General features: G+C 44.5%; 1 long non-coding RNA gene across 3 annotated transcripts; it reads right to left on the bottom strand.

The window, feature by feature from the left end:
- Positions 1-302: 302 nt before the first annotated feature.
- LOC144122020 (uncharacterized) lies at positions 303-17,212 on the bottom strand. 3 transcript variants are annotated; one of them, XR_013312780.1, is made up of 4 exons: positions 17,086-17,212; positions 15,608-15,680; positions 10,705-10,930; positions 303-1,481 (listed from the first exon to the last, which is right to left on the bottom strand). It is a non-coding gene; the product is annotated as an uncharacterized LOC144122020 (long non-coding RNA). The 3 variants fall into 3 exon arrangements; XR_013312779.1 differs by lacking the exon at positions 303-1,481 and adding an exon at positions 5,001-7,332; XR_013312778.1 differs by lacking the exon at positions 303-1,481 and having other exon boundaries at positions 10,576-10,930.
- Between the last annotated feature and the right edge of the window lie 5,397 nt (positions 17,213-22,609).

The following is a 22,609-nucleotide window of genomic DNA, read 5'->3' on the forward strand; positions in this document are numbered from 1 at the left end:
CTTGGGTGGGAAATATTCGGTAGCCAGTGAGTGGCTCAATGCTTTTAGCGAACAACCAGTGCATTAGCTTGGGTGGGAAATACTGGGAGCAGCGAGTGTCATTGGAAGCCTCTAATAAACAACCAGTGAATAAGCTTGGGCGGGAAATATTGGATAGCCGCTGAGTTCACCTTAACCACAGGTGGTCGAAATTACCGGAGCCCTTCACTACGGCGTTCCTCATAGCCTGAATCGCTTTGACACGTTAAATTCCCATAAACCGTAAACCAAACAGGCTTTTATTGTGAGCAGAATCGCTTACACAGCACCATATCTGAAAACGGAAGGAAAGTGAGAAGAACAAGTTGGACGTCATAATACGCAGTTTATAAAAGAATGCTTGGTATCCCGGTAAACGCAGGAACATAAGGATACTACACATGGGGATTCACAACATTGTGGATGAAATTACTGAAGGCCAGTCGACATCGCAGAGGATGCGGCTATCAGAAAGCAGGACAAGAAGAGAAGTACTCGATTGACTAGGGCTCCCATGCATTTGTTCTGTGGAGGACAGAGAGAACGCGGGAAATGAACTTAGAAGCAAGATCGAGGTGCAGCCAATAGAAGTGTCCATTACAGGTATGTCTTCGAAGGAAAATATGGCTGGGAGTTTGGATTGTTGCGCTTTGTCGCGGATTTCGAGGAGTACGTCGCCACTAGCCAGCTTTGTCACCTTATAGCCAAGGTCCAAGGCATCAGTCAGAAAGTTAGAAACAATGAACGGAGATATTCTCCTTGCTGATTGGTCTGCATCTCCACTATATGCAACATGGTGCCTAGGGAAATCTTTTGTTTCTTCCAGGAATTATGCTGCTACATCGGTCCGCACTCTTTTTTGAGGGCTATCATTTTGTGGGAGAGGGGGGCTGTGTAATGTATGCGTTTTTCGGCCGTGACGTGTCAGCTAGCAACCAACCGACCACCCCAAAGAGGGGACGGGACAGGAACTTGTAAGCAGGCGCTGCCTACGCTAGCTCTACACCCCAGCTATAACCAAATATGACGCCACTCAGGGCAGTTGGCCACACAAAGTTAACCCTCGCCGCTAAAAAAAGGAAAAACTAGGAAGTGAGTAAGAAACGGGAGAGTTGTGAGAAAGGGATAGGAAGGTGAAAGATAGAGAAGAGGATAGGAAAACGCGACTGCCGATTTCCCCAAGTCGGATCAGGCCGAAGGTGCCGTCTACAGGAAGCTGGGGCCAAAGTGGTGTGTTTCCTCCGCCGAGGGGCCTTAAAGGTCCAAACGCTCGGTATCGGCTCAGCCACCACGATCCCTTTTTCCTCGAACACGGCTGAGCCATGCAGGGCAATGCGTCGCCACAGTCCGTGGTGATGCACTGCTCACCATCATCCCGTAGCAGAGATATTCCTGCGGATGCTCAGGAACCCGTGGTGTCGCAACTCACCAGCATCTCCACGCTGCAGAAGCCCCTGCGGTGTCTGAAAAATGAAATGTCACCGTTAGGTTTTCAATAATGCAGCGTATTCATTTCTGAAACAGTTTTGCTTGCACTTCCGTATTCCCCAGTATTACACGCCGGGACTGAGTAATATTGTACGTTGCCACTGTGTTTATTTTTCCTCTGCCAATCCTGTCTCTTGCATCATGTTGTAGCCTGCTTTCGAGTCAGAGAAATGTGTGCTGCTAGTGTGATCGCTTATAAAAAACACTTTCCACGGTGCACAACATTCATACCGATGTTTTCTGATGCCGAATGCATCGTATTCGCTTAGAGAGTAAGTCCCCTGATGAGACGTCGATGATCAATTTAAGTGCTTCATGGCCTCGTCGTTATGTCGCTAGCGAGAACGATTGGCAAAGTACGGTCGAAATCGCCGAGGGGGCACTTGATAATTTTCAGGATTAATCACTGGAAGGTATTTGGAGGCATCTCGCGGCTTGTTCCGGCCATAAGCGCCAACCGGCGACTACGACGCTCGTTCGAGTCTCGTCTCGCGAGGTCTGAGCACTTTGGCTACGATTGTCTTATCGTCAACTGAAACTCTTCAGATCCGCCATCGAAAGGCGCCCGTACCTGCGTCTTTCCTTAGCAGGAAGACCAGTGTTCCGTCGCACTCCACCCTTCTCCTTCCCCTGGACGACTGCGCCATTTCAAGGGCAGTTAGTGCTCCATTTCTTCTTCTAAAAATTCATTTTTTCATGTTAACAAATACCGCTATAAAACAGGAAGGCAACGTTTGCGCCATGATCACGCGAAGAGTCAATAAAGGAACTGTGGGAACACGTTTTACTGCGCACCACGTGATTAACTGTTGACCAACTTCTAATCTCTATCAGAAATGTCAATATTCACCACAAGGGATCCTTCCTTAAAATATCCTTCAAAGGTAATTTTATTTCTTGAAACGCTTATCGAAGCTCTTATGTATAAATTCACTCCACGTTTATGGATTCCACATGCATTTGTTAATACTGACACCTTCATGGGGCACATTGATGAACATAGCTGTTAGATAGTGGAAGCTATTCAGATTGCAAAGAACTCTGAGCTTTGTGCTAGTGAACCCTTCACCGCGCATAGAATCATGATTTCTATCATTTGTAACTATCTCAGCCACTGCATTCAGAGCCTGCAGTGGTTGTCGGGTTTGTACAGTTTTGTTTCTTGAACCTGTGCGTGTCGATTCATTTAATTCACTTTCGCAATAAACCTTCAGTTTAACAACAGTGACCGGCCGATATGTTCGCTCTCTGCCTCGTCTTTTTTGCCCTTTCCGCCTCGGACATGAACGAAGAGCAACTCGCCCTGTTCTCCATTCTTGTATTCTTTCAAGGTGGCAAGAGGTTGTCGTTGTCTCTACTTTCGCTGCGACAGGTGAACAGGAACTCGTAAATGATTCTCATAGATCTGCTCTAGTGAAAGTTTGTAGATACGACACACAAGTAGCAAAATCCTTTGGAGACGAGTTGTAAACAGTGTTCTGAAAAATGAGAGCGAAACTTTATCAGATTTGGTTTGCGGTTTTTAAAGTCCCAAAGCAACTCAAGGTATGAGAGACGCCATAGTGGAGGGCTCCGGATGAGTTCGACCACCTGGTGTCTTTTAACGCGACTGACATCGCATAGTAAACGGGCCCCTAGCATTTGACCTCCATTGAAATCCTACCGCCGCGGCTGGGATCTAAACCGCGTCTTTCGGGCCAGCAGAACACTATAACCACAGAGCCAAAGCAAACTTTGCGGCGGGCCAATGCCATACTCAAGCAGTCCTTTCTTTCTTAAAACAGTTTCTTTCCGCATCAAGCACAATGCGGCCAGCGTAATCGATATCCGATTCTACGCGGTTCTCTTTTTCAAGAACACTGTAGGCCACGGCTTAGAGTGCTCTCATTGGTGCGAATCTTGGTTTCGGCGTCGTCATCAAAAACTTGAGGAAGTAGGGTGATTTGAGGTGAGGCTGGCGTTCACTCTACATTCCTACTTGCAACTGTTCAGAGAAAAAAGCATCTCTGGCTTTACCAATTTTTTAGTGATTTCCTGATTGGCGAAATGTTATGTGGAAAGTGGCTGCTGAGAGCGCAAATCCTCTGACGTCCTTCCGGTGTGTCGACTGCAAAACTTATTTGGCGGTTGTCTTTTGCGGGTCCATGCGCACACCTCCCATGCGAATAATTTTAATGTACAGCAATTAAATTTCAGAGGAAAATAGCCATTTCCTGATCTAAAGATATGACAGTTTGATTGCGTGTATCATGCCTGTAATTTTTTTACGTGCTCATGAAGGCTTCCGGCAAGTATGACTGCGTCGTCTATTAGACGAGGCAAGTCTGACTTTTCGGTTCTACCCACAAGATATCCATGTCCTATTTAAACCTGGCTTCTGGAACGCAAGGATAAACTTGTGAGACACTGAATTAGAAACAACCTCCGACGTAATGTAAGGAGCCTCTCGCCGGCTTCTCCTGTCCACTGTCATTCACCAAGAATTTATTCTAAAGTCATGATATATGCCTTATGTCGGTAGCGCAGAAGAACCATGTTGCGCTGGACAGCCAGTGCACCATGCCATCGCTTTGTTTTTCATCATGAACACATCCAGGGAGTGGCTGTCGACACGAAGCTGCAAGGTACCATCTTTTCTATGTATTGGACAAGTAATGTCGTTATAGCATTTATAATTTTATTCTATGATCATCCTATTATTTCGGTATTTAAAATTGTCTTTTGATGAACTGGTTGCTGTGATTCGTCAGTTAGAACAGGATGCTTGTCGACTGAAGTTTCACAGACCTCTGATGAGAATAAGAAAAACATTTTGCACCTATGAAGGGGCCTATGCGTCTCTTGACTGTGTCCTGGCTCCAAGGCATGACACCACTCATCACTGAATATTCCAGTCCTCTATCTATGATATTGGTTTTCTTTTTGTGCTGTTCATTATTCATAGCCCGTAAGATGATTCCAACCGTTATTGGAGGAGACCGCTTTTGTCTTGACTGATGTTGCCGTCACGGTGGTTTGTATCGTCTTGCTAGCGCAGCGTTGTGGAATTGACGAAGTCGCTTTTCTTTGGGACAATGCTCTTCTGACATGTTCGTTCTTCGCTATTAAATTTGTGATGTTCGTTAGTACTGAATATTGATAATTTAGCCAATATGCAACACTGTCTCCACAGGGTGTTTCTTTTGGCTCCATAATTTTGAGACGATCTTTACACTGCCATTTCTTAGCTCCAGCAAGGCGACGCAGAACGTGAGTCTCATTGCTGATAATATTGATACTATCAGTATTTGTTAATATTTTATGGTTTATGTCAATTTAACGTTCTAAAGTGACTCCCGCTATGAGGGACGCCTTAATGAAAGGCTCCGGAAATTTCGACCACCTCGGGTTCTTTAGTGGGCACTGATGTTGCACAGTACACGGGCACACAATTCACAGAATTTCGCCTCAATCGAAATTCTACCGCCGCGGCTGGGATCGAACCCACGTACTTCGGCCACTAATAGTTTAAATCCACCATGTTAACAGTAGTACAGGTCTCGGGCATGCTAAAGCCTGATAAATGTTGGCATTCTGCGCATGGTTGGCACCATAAATACCACCTACAAAACAAACAGCAAAACGTTTATTACTGCTTTTAAAGTTTTGAATGAAAATTTGAAAAAGCCAGATAGTATGGTCCCCAAAATGATTTAAAACAAAGTACAATACAGTACTTCTGACGAATTGTTTCAAAATTTCAACAAAAAAAAACGTCAATGTTGCACTGCTTATCTCATCGCGCACTACAAGAAGCTCAAATAAAACCCAAAAAAGTGTTCGTACTGACTGGTTAGTGTGCAACGAAATGCGTTCCTGACCACAATTTGCTGACAAATAAGGCAAGCCGGGGTAGAAGCTGTTCGCGGTGATAGGACCTACGGAATTACGATGAAGGCGTCCGTGACCTGCTTCACATACGCGCTGAGTCCTCCTTTCCTTGTTTATGATACCTTCAGCCCCTTCACGCTAAGTAATCGAAGGCCCCTCAAGAAGCCATTGGATCTTGAATACGTCCTGTTAGTGTGGCGGCCTTGAGAGCGGATCCAGCATAAAAAAATGTCCTGCCGTGGACAAAGAATTTACACAGCACATCCTTTCTGTCAACCGGCGATATTTTTACTCAAAATCAGCATTGGTAAAAGCTGGCATTAATGAATCCACATTATTTTATGGCATTTGTATTTTCATATCTGAGGAACTACATCCTATATTCAGTTCTCTTCGCGGAGTCCGTGCAGCGAGATACTATTTTTGGTTCGCCCAAATACCTTTGCCCGGATACAAAACAGTCGTCTTTTTTTGCGAAATGATTTTGTGGGCTTCACAGCATGCGCATAAACCCATGAAACCCCCAGCTATTTAGGAGAATTTTACGTTTTGGTTATGAAATAAATGAGAACTTAGATTCTGTTTCTCTTAACCATTTAATGTCATCTAATGTGCCCGCTTCCAAAAGTCGGGGTGAAACATTTCTTAGTGCCGCTGAAATTTGAGAAATAGGTATATCGCTCATTCGCCACGCTGGGCAATTTGTTCACTTCGTGCAACTAGCCGTAAGTGCGTGGAAAACGAAGGCTAAGACCTTTATCGGTCAAAAATATTGTCAAAACAATTGATCTTGCTTAACACAGGGGCTAATTTCATATATAGCAAGGAGAGTGTCAGGCGATAGCAGTTCAGACGTATTAAACCTGATACTTGGCAATGGGACATATGCGGACTAGTGTGTTATAGTTTATTCCACGATGTCTTCTTCTAATGCAAAAATTAAATTCCGAATGTCTCAACAATACACGCTCCAAGTTCAGTTGGTTCACTATGGATTCAAAAGAAAAGAAGATTAGAGTTACGAGAAACAGGTGCGCCTTTCACTAAATCTAGTTGAGGTCAACGCAAATAAGAGTCATGAATCGTTTCTGCATTAAGTACTGAGGCAATTGGTTTGGCTCTCAGCTGGGTAGTAAAGTTCTTACTGCACCCATAATAACCAAAAAGTCTCAAAGGTGAAGATCAGGGTTCTCATTACCTACTACAGAGTTTGCTTTCAGGGGTGCCATGATTAAGTGCTCCATTACGCTTTAAGAAACAAACCGCGTTATCTGGTTACTTTTGCAGAGACGGTACGTCGTGTGTGGGTGCTAGGAACAATATCCTGAATTTCGCTTGTTTCAAAACACAGGTTATCGTTGGCAATACCGATTGTTCTTCCCGTGATCATTGAACAAAAACTGCAATTGTGGGGTGTAACGTCCGGAAGCAAAGCCGTAGCAGAGGGTTGCGGTTGAATTTATACCACGCAGGGTCTTTAACGAAAAGTGACATCGTACAGAATGCGGGAGTACTTGTATTTCACCCCGATCAGAATACGGCCGCCACTGCCGGTATCTTACCTGCGATCAGTTTCCGAAACGTAAAGCTTCTGACCCACCGCGATCAGTTAACAATGCTGCTATGTTCAACGGCTGATGACTTCCTAAAACGGACATAGAGTCTGGGTCGTCATTTTTTTGTTACTCGCGCAGTACCACACGGTGGGAGACAGCGAAGAAGGTGCTTCTTGCACCACCCACTTCAACAAGAGAATCACGGCGCTAAGCCCCAGTCCGCCGACCATTCTTTCAACAAAAGGACTCGTCTTCATCGGTGTAATGGAAGACATCGTTGGCGGGCATCATATGGGCTCCTCCATGCGAGAAATCAAGGTCGGTGCGGAATCAAGGGAAGGGGAAGGCGTGGTGGAAGAAGTGGCTTTGAAGATTTGGTGCCTTCTCCTTAAAATGTTTTCTGCAGGTAAAAGGAGACATATTTGCCGGGGGTTAGAAGTTGTTTGCATCATGCAGCTGTTGCCGCAAAACAAGCATTCTTTAGCCTGGTGGACTCCGAACAGCCTGTGCTACACTTTGCATGTAAGGTTGTATGGTTAAATTCTCCAGCGAAATGCGCTTCTGTGCAGATCTTACGGGAGCAATAAAGTGCCCAAATGCCCAATGTCGCGGATTCGTGATGCACTGAAAGTGCACGAAATAGTCCCGAAATTAAAGCGTATAAGACGTCTAGTTTCGAAAAAGGCAGTCTTAAGGGGCTCAAGACCAGTAAGACATTTATCCGACATTTTTTTCCCCTATTCTTCCCCAGCCCTTCTTGTGAGATGAATCAGTCTTGCAGTACAGTCAACGCTAATTCCTCAATCACCCGCGTACAACTCTACCCTATTTCTGAGAAAGTTGGGGGCACATTGTCCCCTTCTCGTCGTCAACATAAGCCGCGTGTTAAGTAATTACCATACCATGCTGAGCTAGAGCGCAACGCTCAGTGCGACTGAGCTCAAGTTCAGTAGTTCTACAGTACCTTTTCAGTTAGTTTACTCCAGGAACGGCCGTGCTACCGCTTAAACTTGCGATGTCGTTCCAGCACCTGCTGCTCTAAAATGTGGCCCCGTAATCGCATCAGAAGAGTTCTGCTAATCATTTAAACGGGCCCGCAAACAACATCAAGTGGCAGTGAGCTTACTTTCTGATGCTATTCAGATGCCACACACATGTCGCGAGGGAGAGGGAACCATTAAAATGAAGAGGCGCTAATTTAGGAGTGATTTCGAAATTCGTTGATCAAAACCAAGCTCTTCCTTCTCTGGAATACATTATCAGACATTTTAATGCGTGTACTGTGCACAAAGTTCGACCATGCATCAGCATACGTCATATGGTACGACGAGCAAAAAGAACTGCTCCGAGCAATGAAAAACAAGCAAGAATACAGTTGTGCAGAGTGATTGAGCGGCCCAGACATATCGAGTTAGGTTAATTGAAGCAACCCGAGAAAGAAAATTATGGAAGGCAATCTTTTTTACACATTCGATGGCTGCTCTTCTTTTCCAGATGAAGCTGAGCATGACCAGAACTCTACTAACGATGAACCGGTAGGCATCAGCTCGGGGGCTCTTTGTAGCACCGGACAGCACGGCAGCAGTGGGGAAGAGAAGGAAGACGGGGCTGCTCCACTTATTGAGATTTCATGGCACCGGGTGTTCACCGTTACCTTCGAACTTTATCTCGAAGCACAGCTAATTGCGACGCATAGTGAAATACCCAACCACACCAATTAAGATTTTTTTAAGGATGTCGTCAGACTACCGTCTAATGTGTTTCCCATTTTCGCTCTTTGTCGCCGCTAAACCACCTGCGCTAAATACGGAGAAACCAACAATTCGGAAATGTTTTAACGCATATACGTTTCATCGCCCTTATCCTGAACAGACTAGTTCCGCTCACAACACCCCTTCATGCAGTGTGACTGGTTATTTACACATTCATCATTTACATGAAGCTGACGTATGTCAACATATCCCTCAAAACAATCGCTTGATACTTGCGAAAGGCAAGATATCAGTCGGTAAGCACCGAGTATTTCCTGTGTAACAGGACACCGCTTCCCATGTACGCTTGATTGTGTACACAAGTCTGTACGCTAAAAGGTCATGAAATATATTCCCTTAACGCACCTCTGTGATCCCCATAATACATAGAAAGGGAAGACTAGTGGCATGTGGAGCCAAGAAGGCGTTGCTTAAGGTCGGCGCGATGAACGTGACACCCCGATAGCGACGGCGGCCATACGAAAAAATTTGAAACCATTCCAAAGAACACTGCCTCAGCACTCCACTGCGTGTCACTTTTAGTACTGTGTAGAATAACCAGCACAGCCGTCTATTTACTAATCTTGCACTCATTCTGCAGCCGGTTCGACCGGTAGCACGTGGACGGTTCGAGTCATCAAGTAAACTTTATTGTAACATAATCTTAGCAGAACAGCGCCTACCGTCTACCTGACGAGAGTTCAGAGCACTGGAAGGTACAAGTGCTTTCCAGAGTATCTATGAAAGTAATCACGTTCGGTTGTTGAGCCCCATCTGAGTTACAAAGCAGTTTCCATAACCATGGCTAGTAATTTCTCCTTCGTTGCCATTCTTTCTACGTAAAGAAAGAAATTCCTGGAGGGAACGCCGTCGTACGCTTTTTAAGAGTACAGATTTTCAGTGCCAGCACAAAGCAAGCTAATCCGTCGGTGCCCAGAAAGCCGTTTTTCCGCACAGCGCTAACAATGCCTTTTGTGCTTCCTTGCTCCTCAAACGGGCTTGGAGCCAAAAGCTGCAGATGGTGGCTTACGCAACCGGTAGATTTCAGTTCACACTGCAGCCGAGAAACACACCTGCTCCGCAGAAACGGCTGTACACATCTCACCCGGCTATAAAGCTATTCAGAAAAGTCCGACTTTACTGCGCATACAAAAAGAGGCATGTATACATCACAAAAAAAAGGAGCACGCAATTCAGAACAAAGTATTTTGTGTTCGTGTAAGATGACGCACGAAGTAAATTCTGACGAAAGAAACAAGAACATCCAAATGCAACGCAGTTTTCTTCGTAGCGCCCAGATGCTTTATAACTGCATATGGTGTTTAACATCGTCTGCAAACTGATCGCATTATTGTTGGTGCGCTTTTGAGCAGAGTGTTAAGCCGAACAAACTTTCAGGGGTTATGAAGAAGCAACATATGCAGTGGGTCAAAGGAGCTTATCTCTATCACAATCCATCGCTGCATAATTATTTCTTGCTGCTAACCGCGGTGGCTGGACGCATTCGACTCTTAGTTCAGTGGTAGTAGCGCCATAACCAACATCCCCTCAGGAATATTTAACTTCATTTCTAAAAGACTGCGCTGCAGGCCTATGACTGACACATCTAGCTATTATTTTAATTCCTTCACTTTCACGAAGCTCATTTCCCGTTTCCTTGGCAAGAAGAAGCTGCAGTACTTGCAAGCGCACTAGGCAACAGCCTGAAGCGCATGCCATTAAGTCTGCGGGAACATACCGCCAAGCCACGGTGGCATTTTAAGCGCGCTCGCATGCCGAGAAATGTGGTGTCCCTCAACTGAACAAGACGCAATGCCAACTCAAGTCAACCTCGCACACAGCATCCGTTCAATTCCGCAGTTCGGAGGCAGTTTTTCTTGAGTCGCGAGCCTTTTCTGACCCAATTGTCACAACACGCGTGCACTGACGCTAGCCAGTCACAAACAAGACAGTTTATTCAAGACTCTGAGTTCTTTGAAAGCATAGGTACCGCGTTCTTGAAGAACATCAACTCCGGTTACCTGTCTTAAAGCGAAGATACCATCGAATATTTCGACAAGCGGTGCGTCTTTCTTCAAAGCGTCGCTTCATTCTCCCCAGTTGTTGACGCCACAGGGCAGGCTCCGTTAACACAAACTACGCCAACAATTCTTAGGGCCTGTTCTGCTTGCCCATTAGTGGGTGCATCTGCGGCAGTGCTTATGGGTTCCTCCATATGTTCAGCAGGGGCGGGTCGAGATGAACTCCCTGTAAATGAAGTAACATTACCAGCTTTATGAAAACCGCAGCGGTAATGGCCGTAGCAATGTATTTATCACTATAATCTGCTTCACCTGAGATATCCCTACTGCAGCAGTCCAGGAAGTTTCCTGCGCCTGCTGCAGGACACCCTGTGCAGGTAAGGTACCTGAGGTCATAATTGCCCTTGATTCCCTTGAATTCACGCTAAATTTTTCTGTATGTATCCCGCTCTATGGCTTTTTTTAGGTACACCATTGTTTTTTGTGCACGAACTTTTCCAAACCTTCTGCATGCTTTTGCTTCCACATTAACGTTTGCTCGCATATTCCTCGAATGGTGGTTTGCGCTTCAAAGTACATGGTGTTTTTTCAACTTTGGATTTAAAAGCAAATAAGCTAAATGATGCTTATTTAATCTTTTAGGAAAGGAAGACACACACACGACAAACTAAGTGAGATTTCTGGCTGCAAGTGCCCTCATTATTTTGCGCATTAATTTACGCATTAGACAAGTTTTATCACCGCTCTGTTACTTTTTGCATTGTGCCCCTGCTTTTCCAAAGTATATGGTCAATGGTCCAGCCTAAAATTACTAAAAAAGTACGTAGAGCGCAATACGATAGATACCTTGAAAACTGAACTGACGTCGGTAGAAGAGACACACATAAAAGCCAAGCTTCTTCTATCTCGCCAGCTCTTAGCAGGATACATTAACAGCAATTTTTCTCAATATTTTGCACATTATAATTGGCAATGGCAAAATCTCACATCAGGTAAATGACTCCACTGTAGCTAGTAGTGAAGTTTCGGCATTGCGTCATAAACAACGTCACAACGTTGACCACAATGTCAGAGTACCATAAATGGCATAGTAACAATCATTACTAGGAGACTCGTTATTTCAATAACTTCAGGATTTTTGCTGTAATATTTTTCATAAGTTTTGTATCAGTGTATTACACAAATGAATGAATGAAATGAAAAGGAAATCCATACTAACACATAAGAATTTACGTTAAGTGTACTCTCTCTTTGTGATCAAGGCACTGAAAAGGGACTCACTTGTAATTCTCGTGATGCACGCTTTTCAGGTCTAATAGGGAGTCTACATGGCATATATCTTTCAGGCCAACTGAGCTCTCTATACTGAGTTATATTAAGCTTCTGTGTAAGGCACCCAGGCAGAGCAAGCGAGGCGCTATAGGTTTCGACATCAAGCAAGCAAAATCTTCAAAAGGGGTGGACAAGTACAGCTACTCTTCGGAGTCACAATTCAGCCCGCAACCATCAAAATTATCTTCTACAACTTTTTTTCCGCAGCGATGACACTAGTAAGAAATCTCCCCTAAGTTCTTATTGCGTTAGCTCTTAAGACCGCACTTAAAGGTTTCGCCACGGTCCCTTTGACCCCCCTCCCTCCAATGCCTAGGTAAACCACCTCCGTGGCTCCTCTAGTAGGGTGCCTCGCTGCGCGCGCCCCCGCTTAGGGTGAGGTCACCCTTTGAACCATTCGACGCCGCCTAAACCTGTTTTCGCGCGCTCCCTCCGCCATTGTGTCACCCGCGTCGACCTCGCCGCTCTGCTGCCATGCGGGAGTCATTGCTGCGTGCCTGCGTTCGCGCGGCTTTCATCGCCGTGCAATGTCTCAATGTTTTGTTCCTCAGTGCTCCAACTATGCGAGAAATGGTTGGAGGGTGTCCCATTTTCCAAGAGACCCGAAAAGGAGGTTTCTGTGGCTGGTTCGGATCAAGGGTGACAAGTGGCAACCGACGAACTCCTCCTGTGTCTGTAGTGTAAGTGCCTCATGTTGGTTCAGTGCTGTTTTTGTTGCGATTTACCGCTTTTGCGTTCAGCCGCTAAGTGTAGTACAGCATTTGTATTGGTCAGATCTCATTTCCGCACTATTATTCGTGCTCGGCGTAAAAAAGGGGGCACGCTTCAGGGCCGAACCGGCCGCTTGCCTGTTTGCATCCGAAATTGCATGACACAATGTTTTCGCCCGTGGATGCGTGCCTAACGTGCTTGCGCCGCTTCTGTTCATTAGAAAACAGTTGCCTTTACGAGGCGCTTGTCAGCGAACCGCGGCCGGCACGAATCAAGGCACAGAGCACATCAGCTGTGGCAATTACTGTGCATCTGGGTTGTCTAGGAACCCATGCAAATTATTTTCTTATGATTTTTTTAGTTTTTGACACTTATGCTTCGTTGGGTAGATTGCGCTGCCTGTTAGGCCGATTCTTTGTCCAACGACGCCGCATTAAGTCAGTAAATGATAATAACAGAATAAGTTTTTATGTGCAGATTCAGGCGCTCATTCGAGTAATTCTACTGATATATGTGGGCTACTTTGTTTTCTTGCGTTCTGTGTTCATTCTTTTCATTCTCGAGCAGGAAATGTGCGGCTAATTCCAATAACAAATTCATCTGCAGGCTCATATCGAAGACAAGAGCTTCGAACAAAACCGTGAGGACGGATGGAAGAAGCTCCAGCCCAATGCTGCCCAAGCCGGAATATGAAATTCCGCGAAAGTTTTGCTTCAAAGCATGAATTCTGCATCTATGTATATATGCAATCACAACTGTTTTATCAGTTTAACATAGATTTCTACTTTGAAAAAGTGAAATAATGTTCACGTTCCCATAAACAGGAATATTGGTAAATTTATTGTGTGTTTTCATAACCATTGAATAAATGATTTCATGTTTGCTTGGGTAACAGTTTATGTGTACATCTAGGTATACCCAGACGAACAGGTGAGTGCTTATATTTTATTACCGTTGCTGATAATTTCTGTTTCTTCAAAACATGTGAAAGCTAGACGCTGTGTCATTGACCGCGTCTGCTCAGTTTTCTTACCCATTCATTGCACTCACTTGTATTGGGACATTCATAGTTCAAAACTTAAAAAATAACGTCAAAGGTGCTTCGACACAAATCACCCGACGCGTTTCAGCAATTCTAATAACTTGGTTGTTTGAAATTAACTATAAATGAAGTGAACAGAATTAAATACATTCAATTGAGAGAGGAGTGGTCTAAAAGAAATTTTTGAAACTCCCCCGCCACGCAAAGATGTTGGCATTTTTAAAGCGTTTCGTTCGCCCGGAGATTAAACATTCGTTGGAAGGACAACGCCAACGGGACTGCCAAAACCCGCGGCAGTAGGCAGAATATCCCTTGACATAACCGTTATCAAGATTTAACTCATCTAAAAAGTGGCTCAAAACATTTATTGCATGCTCCTCTGCATAGTAACTGTTCCCTTCATCGTAGTCTGTCGCAAACATTGGTAAATGAACGTTTTCAGGAATTTTTTCCTTCTGATTCTCTAGGAGGATAGTCGCTTGAAGCGATTAAGCTGGCTGACGACGCAAATATATGTTGAGGTGGAGTGCTGTTTCGACGCACCAACAGGGTCAGTGCATAATATATATGTTTTGAACGCTAGCGATAGATTCTAGAGAAGCTTCACTGGCATAATTGGCGCATATCTTGCGTACCCGCTTTCCTTGTTACCGTCGACGCCTTGGCGTTGGCAGCTTGTTCCGTTTTTAAAGCAGAAGGCTCTGCAACAAAATTTACTATTCTACTCTCATGTAAAACGAATGCGCACCGCAAGACTCCTTATTCTTCTTATTTTAAGCGCCCGCGGCAAGCGAGAAAGGAGCAGCCCTTCCCCCATGAGAGCGAAACCTGCACGCCGCGGGCGCGAGAATGGCGGCCGCCGTAGCAGACGGCGTAGCTGTCCTCACCCTGAGCGGAGGCGCGGGCATCGAGGTACCCTATCCTCTGGGTGGCAGGTGGGCCATCTATGTGATGTAACCTTGTGACGGCATCACAACCAGCCCACCGAATTACGAGCAAACCGCCCACCGTGGCAGGAAGAAGTGCAACTATTCACTAATCGAGAGGAGTTGCGCCAGAAAAGCAACTTCAGTCTCACAAGCCCCACCGGGGGCTGGTTTGTAACAGTCACCTGCGGGCAACGCTGCATGGCTTAACCGCTATTATTGGTCCGGGAATGGTATGAGTGCTTCCCGCGATTTGTGAAGGTACAGTAGAAAATGACCAATTCTGCTTAACAGATTAACGCTATCGCGTCATACACCTTTAATGCGGAGCTTGTGTCCCCTCCAGCTACAGTGTGCTAGAATGAAGACCCCCTCGCTTCATTGATGTCGCCGATATTTTTCTGAAGATACGAGGCGCAAGAGCAGACAGGACGAACAAACAACGAAAACGGACCAGGCACTTCTGCATATCCTTTGTCCATGACTGACAGCAAGCACGTGGCTACCAAACAGGGGTTACACGTCATGTGGAAGACGCTTATGGCGAAAATGGAAAGAATACTGGCAGAACACACAAAATGGCCCGATATTCTTGTAACGAAGTTCAGAAGAATCGACTGCTGTGCGAAATGGTGCATGACTCGAAGATACGAGGCGCAAGAGTGGGCAGGACGAGCAAGTGACGAACACAGACAAGGCACTTCTGCATACTTGCCGAACAATCGATTCTTATGAACTTTTTCTCAAGCCTGCTCGACCTTGAAAGCCGAGCCTCGATTTGAAACCGGAAACGAAGTGAAAACGGAAGTGCTAGGGCACCTTAATCGCATTTGGCTTGCTCACGCCAGACATCCATCATTTTTTTTAATTATGCCATGTCATTTTTACTCACCCCACACCATGCAGCCAAAAATAAGCAGCATATGAAGGATCCCTGTATGTCTCATTGTAGGTCAGCTGTAGTACTGAGGAAGAGCAAAGAAAAAAGTCAGTGTAGCGCAAAATATCTGCAATGTGTATACTGGAAACCTGAACATGAATGCCCTCCTTCCACATTTGTACACTAAACGATAGCTCCTATTCTCGCATAGCCCTCGGTAAAAATTTTGTTCATAACGAAACAAGGCAGTCTGTACTTGCTGCATAGGACACTGATTACTCCAGAGAACTCATATGAAGCCTTTCCCAAAGAATTCCTCGTAAGAACTTTGCATCCCAAATTTCAGTCCCCGTACTCCTGCCAGTAAAACTCCGAACGACCAAGTAAGGCGGGCTTATTGAACAGGCATCACTGTCCTGCGGCTAATATGAAAGTCGTATTCAGTGCTTACGCAGTGTCTCATGAGAGGTAGGCTTTGACAGACTGCTAAATGGCAGAAACAATTTGCGCTGCATTATGATACCTGTCACTTCATGGTTTTATTCTCTCAGTAAAAGAAACTCTCAGAAATAGTACTCCAATTTCTGTTAGTGAAAAACAAATTTTTGGCTCTTTTTCGCCATGTTCGTCTTCGTACGGAAGCTAAAAAGGAATTATTGTTGCAGAAACTGGATTTAAAACGGCAAAACTTCTTCCCGCAGATCACTTCAGACTCTTTTCGTCCAGAGAGCAAAATACTCCTTGATGAGTGTTCGCAAGCGGCTGACGGTGGAGCCTATTCTCAAGTTTCCGCACCAGATAACTATTTCAATGTCACCGCTGTTTCTAGGCGAAAATGATTGGCAGTAGCCTTGGACGTATTTCACCCTTTTTTTTACTTATCTTCCTTACGAAAGTACCGCATTCAGTGAAAGTGGCATCATTATCATTCCAACCCTCATGTCTATTGATGCAAGCCAACATCAGGCAGTCGTCAGCATCCTTTGAGTTTGCTAAAATCGACGCCAAATCGTTCTTGCAAATGCGGAGACAACGGCCTTCTTCCGGTGGAAGCGAAAAGTGAAAACTCTCGTGTGCTGTAAGTTGTCAGCGCGCCATTGAAGGTGCTCGAATAGTTGAGATTAATCACGACCTCTCCACTACGCCGTCCTTGCTGCTGGCTTGGTGCTTGGGCACGCGGAACTCCATGTACCATGTATAATACCAAAAACCGCACTGTTCTGCGACCTCATTTTTAAAAACTTACTTCACTCAGAAGGAGCCTGAATCCCTGACGCTAAGCCTCATCAGTATTTTCTGCTGTTTTTATTAGCCTTAGTAGAAGAAACCCTTCTTTCGTCCTTCAGCGGCCTTATTTCATTTCATCATTTCTAAGGCACCAAAATGGTGGACTCTAAGCCCTCTTGAATATTTTTGCTGTTTTTTTTCTTTGTAGCTATTAAACGCAGTAGGATACTACCGGTCAAAAGTTCTAAAGATGCTTCACTTACCAGACAGGCCACGCAGAGTTCAAGCGAAACTCCTCCTTACTGAACCGTTTAAATATGAGTGAGTGGTTGTGATGCCTTTATATCTTCCTGTGCGCCATGAGGGGTTAAAAACACCGGAATTTTCCGTTCAGGCTCTGTCGGCACCGGGTTATGACGCACGTGTTTCTGAGTCAGGATGCTGAACATCTGTTATTGGAAACTTGGCATTCGTTCAGGCCGTTTTGGCGAACAGCTGAAACTGCAGAAGCCAAGAGTTCTGAACGCTGCAGAAATGATGATATAAAAAAAAAGTCCGTTCTACGAAGCACTCGAATTACGCCTAAAGTACGCATAAAGGAATCAATCGTTTGTTAAATCTACGCAGTGTAGTTTAGATAACGCATCTGTAGTTAAAAAAAAATCAGATTGTAGCGCTAGCAATCGAACCTTGAGCAAAGCTTCTTTTAGGCAACAGATGAGCAAGAATAGGCACCGCAACTGCGGTCGAACTATTTTCACATATGCGCAGCTACATGCGCTCTAAGTACATAGAGGGAGAGACGGCCGTATTAGGCTTAGCCAATCATCGATCCTGTGACCGAACTTTTTTTCGCGTCCCTTGTTTCTTCCCTGATCTCTTTTACATAAAAATTATTTTTCAACACTGCATTGAGCGGAGTGTGATTAGGCGTTGCGTGTGCAGCAGTTGCCCCTGATGGCTCACAAGTATGCATGCAGCGCAGAAAGCAAAAAAAGTCCGCTCGGAAACAGTGATGTACACAATGAACAAATATATTTTAAAAGGCAACGAACTAAGGAAAAAGAGTGTGAAACCAACCTTGTATAAAGCGAAAGAAAATAATTAGGGCAAAATTCAGGCAGAAATGTATTAGAAAACATTCCGTCAAAGATTCAAAGATCAACCTGTAGTCAAATATGGTTTCAAAAATCTGTGTGCCTTTTGCAGGATTACCCGCATTTATAAGCACAATTTCGCTGATTCGCCCGCAACTCTGCTTCATTATATTCAGTGATGGCAAAAAGAAGCAGTCATTAAAAATTTTTATCACAGTCGTTCGCCTTTTCGATCTCGTTTCTTGCATTGTGAACGGAAACCGATTACCCAGATTGCAGGCTGAAAATATAACTGCGAGTGTTTTTCGATATTAGCGTACTTCAATAACTCTTATCTCTTCCTGATTCTTTCCACCAAGTTTTGAAGGAGTGAGGCAATTCATTCCTCCGTAAGTGGATTTTTAAGTTTGCCGTTTCCACAGCCTCAGTTCAGGCGATTTCTGCGGGCAACATTGCGCTTGAGACATGACAGATATTCAATGTTAAGCTTTTTATAAACACAGTAGTCGTTTCTATTAGGAGAGATTCGCTCAACTGTGGCGGCAGCATGCGACCCTGCTCGGCTAGCTGATGTCCGAACCCAAGCGCTGCGGATTTTTCTGCACGTAACTTTCATAGAGAGCTCAATCGCTGGCATACAGCTCCTTGCAAAATTCCTCGTGCAGTTCAAAAGAGAAATACCCCGAAACTTTTCTTATCGGGATAGAGGCCGATTGATGTGTAAACCCACCTCGACATGTCGGCGAAGTTGTGTTAAGGTATTCTTCTTCCTGCCTGCTCAATATCTTTCTTTCTTCCGTTTTTTTTCTTTCTTTCTTTCTTCCTTTCTTCCTTTCTTTCTTTCTTTCTTCCTTACTTCCTTTCTTCCTTTCATTATTTCTTGATTCCTTTCTGTCTTTCTTTCTATCTATCTTTCTTCTATTCTTCGTATCATCCTCTTTGATGGACAGCCATTGCGATCATGCAGAAATATATAATTCTTTTGAAGTAAGCGGCAGCAGCAAAAATACCATCTGTATTGTGCAACTGAATTCAGTTTTTTTTTTGCTTAAGGAATGCCAACAGCTATGTATTTATTTACGAAAATAACTTGCCTAATCTTCCATACTAATATATCTCCGTTAAAACTATAAAGGTAACAAGCCTTGGCGGTTGCATTTCGATGGAGGCGAAATGTTAGAGGAACGTGTACTGTGCGATGTCAGTGCACATTAAAGAACCCCAAGAAACCGAAATTAACCTCAGTCCTCCCCTACGGCGTCACTCATAGCCTGAATAGCTTCCGGGTGTTAAATCCCGTAAACTAAAATAAACATTAAGGCTAACTAGGAGGTTCATTGATGTGCACGCCCTTTCTGCGAGCTTTTTAGTTATGTGTAAATAGGAAACGGGCATACACCTTAGATAATTATAGCGTCATTTCTTGTAAGGCAAATTGGTAATGTCGCCGCCATGAAATCAGTTTTCTTGCTGGCCCTGTTATCCAAGCAAACAGTTCGTTGCTGAAGTGATTCTCCGCTTTCTGCTAGGCCCGCTGTTAACTTAAATCAGTATGTTAGAATCAGTCCCCTTTATCCGAATTGGCTCCACTGCCGTTACAAATTTACAGCTGTCGCAGCGACATCTTCAGGCTTTTTTAATACCGTGACACACACCATTTTAGGTGAGCCTGAGCGCCGGAGAGTAAAAGTATATGGCTAAAATTCTTGATTTTTCCTCTTGATTTCTGTGCATTTAAAAGATAGACGAAAATATGCCTTTGGTGTAGTGTCACGGTACAAAGAAACACTAGACCATGCCACGACGGCTCAAGGAGTGCAACAATAAAAAGCCGTCTCATGTTGAAAGTCGAGTGTACTGACATGTTTATCAAGCTAAAACAGGATTTTGGGCCAGTTCGTAGTCACCTGACAATAAACAGCGCGAGTTAAGACTGGAACGAAGAAAGACACAACGACGAGCGCTGACCTTCGAGTGAAGTTCATTGCTTAGCCCGTTGAAATATATGCGATAAGCTCAACCAACAAATAAAAACATACCGACAATCCCACGAAAGTAGGCATACTAGCAACTATCGATGGCGTCAACAGCGGTGTCATTTTCTTGTGGCTAAAGACGTTAGTCCACTTGCTGTCATTGTCACAGGGGGACTGTTGACACACGCATTCTTTACCCTTTCCATTTCTGCGGCTTCAAGAACGCTCTAAAAATGCACTTAAGAAAACGTACATACATTCAAATAAATATCGCCCCTGTTATCAAACACACCGCCTTGCGAACGCTGATTACTCCCAAGCCCCTGCTTGTCTCAAATGCGGAATCCATTCTATTATGTTTGAAGCCACCAAAAGCGCACTTCCAGCAGCGCCCATCTGTGTGTCTTCCTACTGTCCGTGTTCAAGTTCACGCTCAAGCTTCTGTTTTAACGTATTTCCCAACCAAGCATCTTCTACCAATAAATCCCGTTTTAGTTAATTCAGCCAAAGATTATTGCATAATGACTTTCCTGCCCGTAGCTCTGCGGTAAATCTTCGAGCTATTTTGTACAATGTAGGCCTTCTCATTTCGTCCTTATACGGTAATGCTTTATCAGACACCAATGCGCGACTACTATTAGGACAATTCACCCACACAATGACAAAGTCTGTCTGCAAATTATTATGTAGAAATTGCTCCATACAAGACCCCTATTAGCAAGCTGTCGTTACACTTTCATGACCACGTAACTGCACTAACTATAGCAACTTTTGTAAAACAGCGCGAAAAACGTCGAACAAGAAGCACTCGTCCCGTGTCCTCCTTGTTCTTGTCCGACGTTGTTCGCGCTGTTTTACAAAAGATGAATCTGTAACTACTGGCCAAACTGAACGTTCTACTTCACTAGAAATAATTCAGGTCATAGGGCTTACAAGGCTGAAAATAACCAACCTTAGCTCACAAGCATCTGTTCTTTAGAGGGCAACGCACCAGAGTCACCGAATATCCGCAGTTTAAGTCCACATTTGTGTCTCGCTTTATGCAGTGCTATCCAAGTGCGCCAAACGGACTCATATGTCCACTACGCGGTCTTAAATAAGCGAGAGAGAGAGAGATATTAACAAAGCGCGAAAGTTCAAGTCCAGTGAGACATCGCGATCCATAGCGTCGAGGTCACAAGATTCGAACAGAAAAGCGTAGTGCTTTCGTTTTGGGAAATCCTAGCTTTGATTCGGTTGTTGGTTTCCTTTCGGTTCAAGGAACATAATCATTTCAAGCGGAGAAAACATTTTAATTTTTCTAGACGCTTCATACCTCAAAAGAAAAATCAGACGGCGCGGTCCGTAAAACAAATAGAATGACGTTTCCGCTCTGATGTTCCGCATTGCTCATATTTCATGCATTAATTCCCGGGAGAATGCCATTGCGCTGCATACATTTTTATTCATTGCAGGTTCCCCACTGGAAACGCTTTTTGAAGAGCGTATAGAATATTTCTTTTTCTTTAACCGAGACGCCTTTACTATTAGAACTTTATTACGAAGAACCATTTTGTTCTGTTTACGTTTAGTTTTGAAGGAAATAGTCGTACAGTTTAAAAAAAACATCTTTTTTTCTTGACTTCGTCCAGCATAATACGTCCCCAGGCCACAAGGTGTGCTTTTCAGCAGTATATAAGGGCCTTAGGGCCCCCTATGATGCTACGAAAGCTTCAGCAAGGCGGCACTTGTGGCCTGTTGTAAATTCTGAAGGGTTCCATGCGCTACCACTAGAAACCTACAAGAAAGAAAACAACGGCCAGAAGATAAACGCGCAGTTGACAAAGGGGTCTATTCAACAAGGAAAAAAAAAAGGGGGGGGGTTGTATATTCATGCATTTCATGCACATTCTCAGGTAAAGGAACTTAAATGATCTTATAATAGCGAGCTTTGTCACACGCGTGCGCTACGGTCGCGCCTTTATCTGTTTCACTTCCTCCGAGGTTAGCCTGAAGGAGGAAATGAAAATGATAAAGAACCGACGGCAGCGAACACGCGTGACATAGCAAGGCTCTATATAACCGTATGAGTGCACTGACATTGACATGCCCAGGAAATGTACTGATATAACCCCCCCCCCCCCCTTCTTTTTTCAAGTAAGCCTGTTCGTTGGGCCCTTCTCTCGAGGTCGCTGTTTTGTCTTTTGCAGTTTTCTAGCCGTAGCGCGTGGAATCCATCTGTACGAAAGGTTATCGGGAATGATAATGGTTGCTCTCATTCCCACCAAAGAGATATTGAGGTTCAGGGGTGTCCTATGCGCACCATTATATGCCTAAAAAGCAAGCCCAGAGCCTGGGAGCACTTGACGTGCACTTAACAATGTAACAAGCTTAAAAACAGCGTTTTTTTCTGAACTTCATGTTCCCATCACAATGACTCCTCAGCAGTTTTGAGGCGAAGTGTCGCTCCTAAATGCTAAGCAAGACAATGGCGTTCAGTAGCTGAAGATTGTGCATGTGTTATAGGTCAGAAAAGGGAGCAGAATTTTAACGTTCTATAGTGGAACTTGTAGTTGCGCAAAGAAAATGTTTCCACGGGGTACGAACAACGTTTATACAACTTTATCTTGCTTTGCCAGTGATTTCCCTGCTGTAGTGTGCATTTTAGAAACACATACTGCTGTTTGCGAAGAATGACAAAAGGCTTGGACGAGAGTTGCTCGTTGCATCTTTCA

The sequence above is a fragment of the Amblyomma americanum genome, chromosome 2 (genome assembly GCF_052857255.1).
Source record: "Amblyomma americanum isolate KBUSLIRL-KWMA chromosome 2, ASM5285725v1, whole genome shotgun sequence".
Classification (NCBI taxonomy): Eukaryota; Metazoa; Arthropoda; class Arachnida; order Ixodida; family Ixodidae; genus Amblyomma; species Amblyomma americanum.